Source organism: Gigantopelta aegis, chromosome 6 (genome assembly GCF_016097555.1).
Source record: "Gigantopelta aegis isolate Gae_Host chromosome 6, Gae_host_genome, whole genome shotgun sequence".
NCBI lineage: Eukaryota > Metazoa > Mollusca > Gastropoda > Neomphalida > Peltospiridae > Gigantopelta > Gigantopelta aegis.
The window spans coordinates 12648334-12659151 of NC_054704.1; positions in this window are offsets into that span (position 1 = coordinate 12648334).

Here is a 10818-nt window from a genome sequence, read left to right on the forward strand (position 1 = left end):
AATCAAATTTGACAAAAACAATGGATTGAGGGTTTTGCTTCCTGTCACTATTTCCTGTTAAATAACATTGACACTGTGGGTTGAGGGTTTTGCTTGCTGTCACTATTTCCTGTTAAATGACATTGACACTGTGGATTGAGGGTTTCGTTTGCTGTCATTGTTTCCTGTTAAATAACATTGACGCTGTGGGTTGAGGGTTTTGCTTGCTGTCATTGTTTCCTGTTAAATAACATTGAAACTGTGGATTGAGGGTTAGAGAGTAAATTTGTGAATTGCGCAACTAGCACATGTATTCATGTTGGTTGTATGTGTGTGTGTGTGTGTGTGTGTATGTGTGTGTGTGTATGTGTGTATGTGTGTATGTATGTATGTGTGTGTGTGTGTATGTGTGTATGTGTGCGTGTGTATGTGTGTGTGTATGTGTGTGTGTATGTGTGTGTGTGTATGTGTGTGTGTGGTGTGTGTGGGTGTGTGGTGTGTGTGTGTGTGTGTATGTGTGTATGTGTGTATGTATGTGTGTGTGTGTATGTGTGTATGTGTGCGTGTGTATGTGTGTGTGTATGTGTGTGTGTGTATGTGTGTGTGTATGTGTGTGTGTGGTGTGTGTGGGTTGGTGTGTGTGTGTGTATGTGTGTAGTGTATGTGTGTGTGTGTGGTGTGTGTGTATGTGTGTGCGTGGTGTGTGTGTATGTGTGTGTGTGTATGTGTGTGTGTATGTGGTGTATGTGTGTGTGTGTGTGGTGTGTGTGTGGCGTGTGTGTGTGGTGTGTGTGTATGTGTGTGTGTGTGTGTGTGGTATGTGTGTGTATGTGTGTGTGGTGTGTGTGTGTGTGGTGTGTGTGTATGTGTGTGTGTGTATGTGTGTGTGTATGTGTGTATGTGTGTGTATGTGTGTGCGTGTGTGTATGTGTGTGTGTATGTGTGTATATGTGTGTGTATGTGTGTGTATGCGTGTGTGTATGCGTGTGTGTGTGTATGTGTGTGTGTATGTGTGTGTGTGTATGTATGTGTGTATGTGTGTGTGTGTGTATGTGTACGTGTGTGTGTGTGTGTGTGTGTGTGTGTGTGTGTGTGTGTGGTCCTCACAGTGTAATGGTATTAATAGTTCTTCCTTGTTGAAAACATCTATTTGCACAAGGCTTATTGTTTAATACTTACAGTCATAGTATACTTATTCAATGCTTCAAATTATAAATTATTAAAACGTACTGTTGCATTTGAGATATATCTCACACTTATAAAGAAAAAATAACACTGATGCCTATTATTACGATTTAGATTTTCAAACCATAATCTTCCTATTAAAACGGGAAGATGAAAACATGTACCACTAAACAATCGAATATGTCCATTATGTAAAGATGACGAAATCGGAGATGTTTCATTATATATACATGTATGTTTTTTAAGAATGATAGATATCATTATTTACCCGCTTTTTGTCAATCAAAACCAAACATATATAAATTTATAAATTTGTTATCTCTAGAAAAGCAGGTGTCCTTAGAAAACTTTCTATATTTTTTAATTTAGTTATGAATGTTTTCAAACCCTCATGCTGATTTTTCTGTGTGCTTTTATATGTATGTATGTTATTGTACTTCCACCCTCTTGTCACAATGTATTAATTGTTTTATGTAAGAATATCCTCTTGTGTCGTAAACTAACGCCACAGTGTAAATAAAGTTCAGTTTAGTTCAGTTTAGTTCAATTCAGTAATCACCTGAAGCTTAATTACGATAAAATATATATTTGGTAACAGAAATATATTAAATTCCTTTAAATTCCATCCAGAAATAATTATTAAGTTTTTAAAACATTTTGATTTGTATACAAAATTTAAAACTATTCTTACCTTGATTTTTGTATAGTATTGTACCTTTCTCCACAGCTCTTGACACTGTAATTTCACATAATTATACAATGTTCATTTTTGATGTGTAAAAACATTCGTATACTTACCTGTGTTTGACACCCAATAGCGGATGTGTATTTGTGTCTTGGAGGTGTCGTTAAACATTGATTCATTCATTCAATGGATTGAGGGTTTTGCTTGCTGTCACTATTTCCTGTTAAATAACACCGACACTATGGATTGAGTTTTCCTTGCTGTCACTGTTTCCTGTTAAATAACATTGACACTATGGATTGAGGGTTTTGTTTGCTGTCACTATTCCCTGTTAAATAACACCGACACTATGGTTTGAGGGTTTTGTTTGCGATCACTATTCCCTGTTAAATAACACCGACACTGAAATGAGTGTTTTGTTTGCGATCACTATTCCCTGTTCAATAACACCGACTCTATGGATTGAGGGTTTTCTTTGCGATCACTATTCCCTGTTAAATAACACCGACACTGTGAAATGAGGGTTGTATTTGCGGTCACTATTCCCTGTTAATAACATTGACACTATGAATTGAGAGTTTTGCTTGCTGTCACTATTTCCTGTTAAATAACACCGGCACTATGGATTGATGGTTTTGTTTCCGATCACTATTTCCTGTTAAATAACACCGACACTATGGATTGAGAGTTTTGTTTGCGGTCACTTTTTCCTGTTAAATAACACCGACACTATGGATTGAGAGTTTTGTTTGCGGTCACTGTTTCCTGTTAAATAACACCAACACTATGGATTGAGAGTTTTGCTTGCTGTCACTGTTTCCTGTTAAATAACACCGACACTGTGGATTGAGAGTTTTGCTTGCTGTCACTATTCCCTGTTAAATAACACCGACACTGTGGATTGAGGGTTTTGTTTGTGATCACTATTCCCTGTTAAATAACACTGACACTATGGATTGAGAGTTGTGTCTGCGGTCACTATTCCCTGTTAATAACATTGACACTATGGCTTGAGAGTTTTGCTTGCTGTCACTATTTCCTGTTAAATAACACTATATCCATGTGTGGAATAAGGTCTGCTTGTATGCCGTTCGGGCCCATGTTCCTTTACCACATATCCGGAATGCTTGTATGTTGTCCGCGACTCGTACTACTCGTAGGCACTTCCTCGTTCATGCTGATGCTGGTAGTTGGGGGGTTTCCACGCGACATCTCTTCATACGCCGTCGCTAATGTTGGTGCTCCTGTAATGTTAACATTGTCATTAACGTTAGTGTTGCTCTGCGTTAGAAGCTGTTGCATTGCCGTCATCTGCTGTTGCATAATAACCATTTGCTGCAACATAATATTGTTTTGACTGGGCGCCGCCATATTGAAGACTGGTTCTGCTATAGAGTTACGACTAACGCCGCTAGATGGCGTATCAGCCTCGGTCGAAATAGTTGCTCTGCCGCTATCGCTTGTAGTTTGGCCTACCTCTTCGTTGGGGTCGCGAACATTTGTTTCACTTCTACACATATTGTTATTGCTTGCATTACCATTTACTGCCTGTCTGTCTGTTTCTTCTGGTCTGTTCTCACGTTGAGTAGGCCTATTTAGTTCAAATAAATTCTTGAGTGCTGTTTTTGTCATGTTTGCTGCTGTCTGAATTCCCAAGTTCTTCAACTCTTCTCTCAATTTATTTGCCGTCCAGTTATTTGAATCCTCGACTTCGTATGGTCTAGCACGACTTGTCAACGTCTAGCACGAATGCTGCGACGTGTAGCCATTGCAGATAGCTGCTATCTCCTTCGAAAGTTTAACACATCGTTTCTGTTAGTCCTCTCCACTAAACGTCCAAGAAATAACCACAGCATTCACAATCCCCACTGTTTCCAAAGAATTTCTGTTCAATGCTAGAATATCTTACAATCTAAAACAACGCCCAAAGTTACAAGCACCGACCCTTAGAAAACGATGAAACTGCCCAGGCACGTGACTGTGGCAACCAATCGTGATACAGGCTCCACTAAGATGTCCCAGGGATGAGTTATAAATAGCTCTGCACAGTCAATCAATCAATAACCCTAACCCTAACCCTAACCCTCCCGCCCCGGAAGTGGTCACTGGCGAAGTCAGAGGCTAGATCCGGGGCGGGCGTGCCTGAACCCTTGTGGATAGGGGCATGTTAATAGAGTTGCCCGTTGGCAGTAAAGTATTTACATGCTCCTATACCACGAAGGTTTCGATCATGTCTATCCCAGGTTCGGCCACCGGATGCCAGTAGTCCAACCTGGGACAGAACAATTACTGGGGCAATTTTGATATTTAAACAAACAGGGAAAAAGGACTTTACAATAAATAATTTTGTGCGTTATTTTCCCAAACCATATTTAATATACAGCAAACAACTAACAATTTGTAACGCAAATTTAGATCGGGCAGTCCTAAATATAAATATATTTAAAAACATTTTTTAAATATATTAATTAGCCCTCAAAATAGGGGTGGCAGGTGACTAGGAGGTTAGGCTTCAGCCACAGGAGGTTTTGTTAATAGGGGGATATGTTTTACTTAGGGGCACCCATCGTATTGGGGACTTCGGTGTGGCCGAAACCGGGGAAGGCTCCTGGGGGGGGGGGGAGGGGCAGTCCCCCGGACAAACCTAACAACCCTCACGGCCAAAACCGCCTACGCCTACCGCCATAACCATCTTCCGGTGAAGTATCCCCCCCCCAGCCCCCCCCCCCCCCCGGCCAACCTAACCGTCGTGCCCTCCAGTCTCGGTGCCCCCATCAAAAATTAGGCCCAAGGGCCAACGATGCTACCAGATAAAAAAAAAAAACCCATTTAAACAGGGAAAGTTAAGCGTCTGGTGAGTCTGGCAATGTAAAAACGTATCCTGGCGATTCCAAGTCCAGGGGCGCCTCTCTATAATCCTGGAGAAACAGAACGTTATGCCATTCATCAGACGCTGGCACCACTTTAATTTAGAAACCTAGCGCATACAGAGCTCACTTCATCAAAAAAAGACCGGACTTGGACAGTTAGGAGCAGTACTGGACTTAGGACCAAGGTAGGAAAGTAATTATTCAATAGTTAGATAGTCAAGTTATTTAGTTAGTCTTACTTTGATATTTTTTGTTTTAAGTTATATTAGCATTTTTTAAATTTCTGCTTTAGAGTTAACTTGTATTTATCCAAATATCATTCCCTAGTAACCTTCTCTTACTAGTTCTGCAAATATTAGTACTTAGTTAAAACAAAAGAGACCTTAAACGAAATAGAAATGGATACTAATAACGCAACCCACGTAGCCGAAGTAGTCGAAGTAAAAGGGCTTAACCCGCAAGCTGAGGAAAACAGCATCATTAGAGTTAATGTGATAAAGGAAAATTCTGATAAGAGTGAAACTCACTCCCCCCATTCGCCCCCCCCCCCCCCCCCCCCCCCCACCGACCCCTCGACCTATCGCCACCCCGCGCGCCAACAGGAAAACAACAGCGCTCAAGATAAGGCCCAAAATAGATAGTGATGTTGAATTCGTCTCGGCCAATCCAAAAAGGAACGATATAGAACAGGCCATCAAACTAGCTTACAAATCAACAGCAGTAGATTATACCCCCAGTATCCCTCGCACTGCCTCCAAAAGGAAGTGCGAACTAAATCTCAGTAGGGAGGAATCGGACGTAGAAGACATAGAGGATAAACCAACGGGATAGACGCAATCCACCCCGAGGTGCCAATAGCCAACAGATACCAAATCTTATCGAACATACGAATACACAAAAAAAACTAAAACGCAGGCGCACTAACAAACGCCACACACAAGCATTAGACAAATACTAATCACGGGTCAGAACCCAACACTCTATGAATTCATTTTCTGGCAAAAAACAATCACCAACATGCCAAACACTACCGCCAGCTTTTATCACACCCAAACAAGTACTGGCGACACATTCATTAAAGGAGACGAGTCCGCCCTCAAAGCACTCGGCACCATTTTCCACATTTACACAAGCCCGAGCTCGGACACAATATCGGTGGTACATCTCGTGCCAGTGTCCGTAGCACCGGGCAAACAAACTATGTTTGCACACACGAGAACAGAGCGACTAATCAAACCAGGCAAGCCTGACTACAAACAAACAAAATAGTCCAGAGGATTAAGTCCTATCTGCAGCAAAATCGTGCACTTTATGATACAAGTATGAAATTTGGCACACAGTTACTATGGCCCGTAACAGTTTATTTCAAAACTGGACCCCAACCGGATTTGACCTGTGATGGCCATGGTGGCCATTTTTCAAAATGGCCGACACGCAAATCTTCAGTGTCGCATATCTCGGCTAATAATACAGATATGAACTTGATTTTTGTGTCTATACCTATGTTTTCAAGGAATCCAAATACGACATTATTTTCAAAATATCTTGTGTCAGCCATTTTGTTTTCCAATATGGCCGCCATTTTGAGTTAAAATTGACAGTGTTCTTAATATCTCGGCTCAAAATTTTGATATACACTTGATTTTTGTGTCTATACTTATGTTATGGGGGCTAAGGAATCCAAATACTACATTATTTTCAAAATATCTTGTGTCAGCCATTTTGTTTTCCAATATGGCCGCCATTTTTAGTTAAACTTTATAGTTTTCTTAATATCTTTGCTCAAAATAATGATATAGACTTGATGGTTTTGTCTATACCTGTTTTCAGGGCTAAGGAATCCGATGATAACACTATTATTGACGTATTCTATGTAGTTTCTTGCTTCTTCCACAATTGTTATCATTTAGCATCATCATTTTGTGATCGGTTGCCATAGTACAGTACATAGAGATAAACATGCTATGTTTATTTATGCTATTTCTCTTAGGGCAAGGAATAAAATATTGTAATATCGCACCTTTTCACTATTATGTAGGCATACCGTATTTTTTCTCTTTTCAGATTCCCCTTAAGATAGAAGAAAATGGCAATGGCATTGAAATTGGTGAAAAGTGACAACTCCTCTTCCAACTCTACCAACCATAGATTGGAGTAACTGTTTTCTCTGTGAACAAGTAACAGATGAAAAGTTGACTTGTCCTTTGGATCAAGCATTTGGTTGTGCTGGATACAAAACACTAGCTAAAAATCTTCCTGCCTTGTATGAGATTGGCAAGTTGCCATCCTCCATAAAACTGGATCGTCTAGATGATGGTGATGGTCTTGAATCCACATTCAGACAGAGACATGCCAAGTATCATAAGAGCTGTAGTCTAAAATACAATGACAAAAATATACAACGAGCAACAAAACACAAACGTAGTCCTGAGATGCCTGAGAAGTTTACACGACAGAAGATATCAAAGTCTGATCATGCAGATACAAATAACTGTCTCTTCTGCAACAAACCCTGAACATCAGCTAAGCCTCTCCGCAATGCAGCCACTGGAGATCTAGATACAAAAGTAAAACAATGTGCCATTAACCTTCAAGATCAGCTTCTATTATCCAAGCTGAGTAGAGGTGATGTTGTAGCTATAGAGATGAAATATCATCCTAAATGTTTGGTAGCTCTCTATAACAGAGATCGTGCTCAGTCGAGTACATCACAGAAGGGTACTCCCCCACATACAGCCAGTGACACTGTTTTTGCAGAACTACTCTCCTACATGCAATACATCTTGGATAGTGATGAGGCAACGCCAGTGTTCCAACTATCAAAACTGACCAAACTATATACATCCCGGCTACATCAGCTAGAAAAGGATGCGCCATCTAGCATCCATGCGACTCAAGAATTCAAGAATAAGATACTTAGCTACTTCCCCGAGTTAGAGGCACACAGTGAGGGGCGTGACATTCTACTAGTGCCAAGTGGAACGGCTGGCAAATCTATTAGGCAAACGTGTCAACTCAATGGGGAAACTGAGGCAGTCATGATGTCACGTGTTGCAGATATTATCCGCCGTGATGTGTTCAGCAATAAATGTCCATCATTTGATGGTACGTTCGCAGGCGATGGCCAGCAGAGATCAGTACCATCGTCGATGCTTACTCTTGTTTCCATGATACTCCATGTTACCAGCATCAAGAATGAAACAACTTATCAATCACAAGCAGCACTGTCTCTCTCACAACTGTTACTGCATAACTCTGTTCGCTATCTGAAAACAGAATCAACAGATACCAGACACAGCCGAGATCGTGAACCTCCACTGCCTGTCTGTTAAGTACGGCAAACAGACATGGCAGATTTCTTCTCACATGAAAACCAGTCATATCCACCTTCCCTCTCTGATTATAGAGACATGAGGAGTGGGACAAAGGCAAATCTCTTGGAATGTGTTCAAAATCTAGTACCAGATCATGACACAGTCAAACCACATGATGCCCAGATGATCATCCTAGATGGTGCTGCCATTATCAACATGATAAAACCAGGAACATCGGAGTCATTCAGTGATTATGCCACGAAGGTCACGGAATATATCCATAAGCAGTTTAGTGGCAAAGTGATGCGAGTTGATATGGTGTTTGATATCTACAGAAAGAACAGCTTGAAAGCAGGCACAAAACAGAAGAGGGGTAAAGGTACCCGAAGGCGTGTTGAAGGGAAGAATAAAGTACCAAGTAACTGGCAGGAGTTCCTGTGCGTAGATGACAACAAGTCTGAGCTCTTTCACATCATCAGTGAACGTGTTGTGAATGAAGCATTCCCAGGAATGGTGATAATTACCCATGGTGAGAAGGTGTTGGCGTCTGCCTCCTGTGATCTTTCAGGGTTGATGGCATGTACACATGAGGAGGCAGACACACGGATGTTCGTGCATGCCTCAGACGGAGCTCAACATGGTATGAAGAAGATTCTTCTCAAAACTGTGGACACGGATGTCGTAGTCATAAGCAAAAGTCTGGCCCAGAAGATTGGTTGTGAGTGTCTATGGTTGGCTTTTGGTACAGGCACCACATTCCGGTATCTCGATGCAACTACCATGGCTCAAGTACTTGGTAACGATAAATGCATGGCACTTCCTGCATTCCACGCCTTGACTGGATGTGACGTAACATCTGCATTTTCTGGGAAAGGAAAACGTACCGCCTGGTCTGCGTGGAATGTCTTCGACGATGCCACAACAGCTCTGTACACACTGGCCGATACGCCAACCACATATAATGTCCTGAATGTTCTTCCCACAATTGAGAGATTAGCATGTATGACCGTGGGAGCCCTGAAAGTAGCGTTAATAGTAAAAGACAGAGGTTATTCATTCAGAAAGGCAGAGCCATTGAAAACATTCCACCAACCAAAGACGCACTAGCCCAGCATCTGTTGCGAGTAGGATACGGGGCAGGTCATGTATGGGGTCAAGCAATGATCAAAGCACCATAGTTACCAAGTCCAGCAGACTTTGGGTGGACTTGGGAGACGTCCAATGCACAGTGGAAGATGAAATGGATTACTCTGTGAAATGTGAATGAACATTTGACAATGTTTCTACAAACATATCTTGAGTGCCAACATGCAAAACATTGTCATGATTAGTTGGATTCCTTGGCCCTGAAAACATAGGTATAGACACAAGCAAGGGTATATCATCATTTTGAGCCGAGATATTAAGAAAACTATCAATTTGAACTCAAAATGGCGGCCATATTGGAAAACAAAATGGCTGACACAAGATATTTTGAAAATAATTTCATATTTGGATTCCTTGGCCCCCATAACATAAGTATAGACACAAAAATCAAGTGTATATCATTATTTTGAGCAAAGATATTAAGAAAACTATAACGTTTAACTCAAAATGGCGGCCATATTGGAAAACAAAATGGCTGACATAAGATATTTTCAAAATAATGTCAAATTTTGATTCCTTGGCCCTGAAAACATAGGTAAAGACACAAAAATCAAGTTCATATCTGTATTATTAGCCGAGATATGAGACATTGAAAATTCGCATGTCGGCCATTTTTCAAAATGGCCGCCATGGCCGCCACAGGTCAAATCCTCCAGTTTTGGAATAAACTGTTATGGGCTATAGTAACTGTGTGCCAAATTTCATACTTGTATCACAAAGTGCACGATTTTTTGCTAATCCTCTGGACTAAAAGCGGCTAGCGCCACAGTAATACACAACATTAAAAATGCTTTAAACTGCCTACAAACAAAGGCACAAAAAAAGCTGGTTTTCTCCTCATGTCCAAAAAACGTTATCAAAAATAGCTCAGAGGAAACGGCGGACCAACAAGAAGGCACCAAAACTACGACGTCCGCCGTAGACGAAATCACTCCAGAGATAGACGCCATTTTTTCTTTCGGAAGCCTCTCGGATCTACCAGACGTCAGCAAACTCAAAGCCATAATTGAGAAACTAGCCCAAGAAATTTCTTCCATTAAAGCTGACATAAGACAAACAAATTAAGATAGGAAACATAAAGAATAAATAAATAAAAATAAAAAATAAACAAAATAAACAAAAATAGATAGAAAAACAAACGGATAAAATCAATAATAACTCAGGATAAATTATGGGAGATCCACCTCCACACGCCATTAATAAACGAAATACTTAAAAACATAAGGGCCTTAGCGTTCTCCAATGGAACGCTAAAGGCCTCCATTCAATGGGACATGGTGCCGAACTCATACAACTCATTAGCACCAATAACACCAAGTCAGATATTATATGCCTACAAGAAACTTGGCTAGGAAATGGCTCTAGTAAAAAAAAAAAAAAAAAAAAAAAAAACCATTCAAAATCCCAGGCTACTCAACCTATTATAAACATAGAGAAAACAGTACCAGAGGTGGAATAGCGACACTCATTAAAAGTACCATACCTCGTAGTGAAATCAAATACGAATCCATAAATGCCAATCTAGAAGTCCTAGGACTTACCATACTAAACGATAAAATGCCTATAGACGTTATTAACGTATATAGCCCACCAGGAACAGCCCATAAGCAACTAACTATAAATGATTACAATAAACTTA